The 3185-nt window shown below is 28.8% G+C and overlaps 1 long non-coding RNA gene across 1 annotated transcript; it reads left to right on the top strand.

Moving 5' to 3' along the window:
* The first annotated feature begins 360 nt into the window (after positions 1 to 360).
* On the top strand, positions 361 to 2802 carry LOC149966600 (uncharacterized). The gene is made up of 5 exons (XR_016480312.1): positions 361 to 442; positions 1430 to 1533; positions 1614 to 1668; positions 1828 to 1936; positions 2494 to 2802. It is a non-coding gene; the product is annotated as an uncharacterized LOC149966600 (long non-coding RNA).
* The last annotated feature ends 383 nt before the right edge of the window (positions 2803 to 3185 follow it).

Genomic DNA, 3185 nt, shown 5'->3' with positions numbered 1-3185 from the left:
TATTTTACGGACATTCCCGAACAATTTCCGAAAGCATCTTGAATCGTTGTTTCATCGAGAAATGTATTTGAATTTTTATTGATTAAATCTAAAATAGGAACCGACCTGAAATATTTTTCCACATTTGAATCGCAAACTGTTTTTAAATCATCGCTAGGTTTTTTTATTGTATTAGGCTATCTGCTCCATCAAACATGATTTAACTAAAATCATTTTCAAAATTAACATTTTTATAACTGTTTGACAAGGATTTTATCTAAATTTGGAAAATAATTTCTTTACTCTAATTTGAAAACTGTTTTATTTCATATACGAGTTTAAACATTAACTTTTGCTTATGAAATTTGACAGGAATTCATTCTGGAATTGATGTTTTAGTGAAGTAGACCATGTGAAAATGAATTCGATTGACAACGATACTCTATACATTGCGGTGTACCAAGTAAGTTGGTTTAGTTACAAAACATTGTAATCCTTCTCTTAGCGAGGTTAAAATTTTTTCTTATATATGTGCTAAGAAAACGTGGTCTTTTTCATCCTCATATTTAAACAGATTCTTTTTAACAAATGAAATATTTAATCGAATGAAATTTATCTTCAATATTAAAAAGGCAACTTATATAGAATTGCCAATTTTCTACCATGTTGCGCGTCTAAAAATAATTAACAATCTTATTTTTCTATTAATGTGCTTTGACCGAGAAAATTTAGATATTATCCCCCCAAAATAATCTATTTTATTCATAAGTCAGAAACTATTATTTTAGATAAATATCAAGTAATAAAATGTAAGTTGATTAGGGTGACGCAGTCTGTCCGATAGGGTATATTAGTGATTTAGGAAAATCCTTCGAATTATTTCAGAAAATATCAGGTGTAATATAAAGTTGGTAAGTTATGTCTAGAATTGTTCTATAATATATTAGCTAATAGTTTTAACTTTTTCAGACACATGGTAATGGGTAAACCATTCGCGACTTTAAACCTTACAGTTTGGATCTTATTAATTTTACACATAAAGTAGTAAACATTAACCACATTGAATGTTTTCAGAAATAAATTGAAAAAATTATAAAAAAATTGCAATGCTCATTATAAAAAAAATAATTACACTAATTAATTCTTTTAATTAATCTAATGTTAAACATTAGTTAAACATTTCCTATATTTGTGTCGCAAAAGTATCGAAGGAAGCGCGTGAAGCTATACCATTTGATAATTTGAATACTAACCTCTAGAACCACAGTCTTTAGCCTTTGGAATGTGAAATTATTTTGGTTATTCAAATAGAAATTGGAATGATAGTATTGAGAGGCAATAAGTATCACCGTTCCTAGTTTGTCATTGAGTATGTTAATGAAGTTATAGAGAGACAATTTCTTTCGGTACCTGGTGTTTATTCATGTACATTCTCTTCTTTTAACTATAGATCTTAATGGATTCAATGTGGCTTCTTTCTCAATCCACGTTTGATCCATACCAATCGTGGGAAGTTTTGCTAACGAAATATGTTTTTAAAAATCTAAATAAAACGTAAGTTTCCGCTAATATACCTTTGCAATTCTTTAGAAAATTGGTAATAATAAAAAATTAATTGAAATTTCACACTTAAGATCTTGGACAGCATTTTAAGAGGTTAACATTATCTTTCTCTGGTACATTTTTTTCGTAAGTTAGTCCAAATTAGAGGCTTTTCATAATCATGCCAAGAAAGGAATTGACCTCGATATCATTCATTAGCTCGCATTTTCTCGTGAATAAACTGATAATGGTCCTTTATAATATTTGACATAAACACGTATTTTTCTGTATTTCCTCTCTAAACAGAATAACGGGTGTATTTCACAACACTATTAAATTAAGATTGGAGTACGTAACGAAGAAAATTCCTTCTTATTTGGAAAGCGAATATTTGAAAGAAGCAATAAAACACAATGTAAGTTTGCTATCATTCTTTTACAAGAACCTTCAATGCAATATCTTCGTAAGAAATATTCCGCAATTTTTCTCAATAGTGTATTGAAATTTATCAAGAGGAAAAACTCAAAATTCCAAACCTTTTAAACATATTAGGAATTATTCCCCAAATTTCTAAAGTTATAAAAAAATTGGTTTGGAAATAATTTTTTTCGAGATTTCAATCCAGTAATGCTTAATTTTTAACGGGTGGTTTTATAAATAACTGCATCATGAGGACGAAAAAAATTCACAAAAACCGAAGACTCGATTGAAGATTTAATGAGCTTTGTTACAGTTACCATAATTAGATGTAAAATTTAAAAAAATTAATTTACGTCTTAAACATTGTCCCAAGAATAAAATAAAATGTTACAACATATTTAGAACCTTTAGTTATTAAGCAATAAAACCTAACATTATTAAGAGCTTGATTAACATTTAACCATTAAGCCACGCCCAATAAAATAAAATTTCTATTCGCTTATGAACAATTGGTAAAATGCAGAATATTAACTTGAACTATTTTCATTGCAGATACTGGATATCGTGATATTAGGTTACACCTTAGGTCCATCAGAGCCAACTGAATTTTTCATTTCTCCGACGGTTTGTCACGACACTGCACTAATTGTAACGACGGTGGACTCAACGACTTTGGACGATACAGAGTCCTTGTCGATTCTTAGCTTCGAAGATAACGTCTGGATAATCGCTGCAATTTCTTTTACAATCACGGTTTTAATATCACTTCTGCTACCAATTATTCAAAACACTACGAAAAAGCCCAGTGTAACTAAATTCCTAGATCATTTGTGGTTTTTTCTAGCGGATACTTTACAAAACAGTAGGTATTTCACTATTACAAATTTTTTATTAAATTTTTATTATTATTATTATTTCTATGAAGTTCAATACCACAACAACTTAAAACTAACATGTTTCACGAAAAAATTTAAAGCTAAGAAATTTAACAAGTGCTGTAGTATTTTTGATTTTTAAACCACCAATGACGTAATTATCCGATGTTTCGAATATTACCCAAAAGGTTTCCGCCTTTATCTGCTTTTACAATTTTTGTTAAATTTTCTAATTTTGGGGCATATAAAGCAGTCGGAAATGGAAAAAGTCGAAGTCCAAATTTTAAACCACTCGGATATCATAAATAACAATCAATTTTTGTATAGATTTATGGACGACATATGTTTAAAAAAGAAATCACTATTGAC

This window comes from Leiobunum rupestre, chromosome 1, assembly GCF_980474605.1.
Source record: "Leiobunum rupestre chromosome 1, qqLeiRupe1.1.hap1, whole genome shotgun sequence".
Taxonomy (NCBI): Eukaryota; Metazoa; Arthropoda; class Arachnida; order Opiliones; family Sclerosomatidae; genus Leiobunum; species Leiobunum rupestre.
Note: the sequence above shows the minus strand (reverse complement) of the source record. Positions and strands in the feature narration are given on the sequence as shown.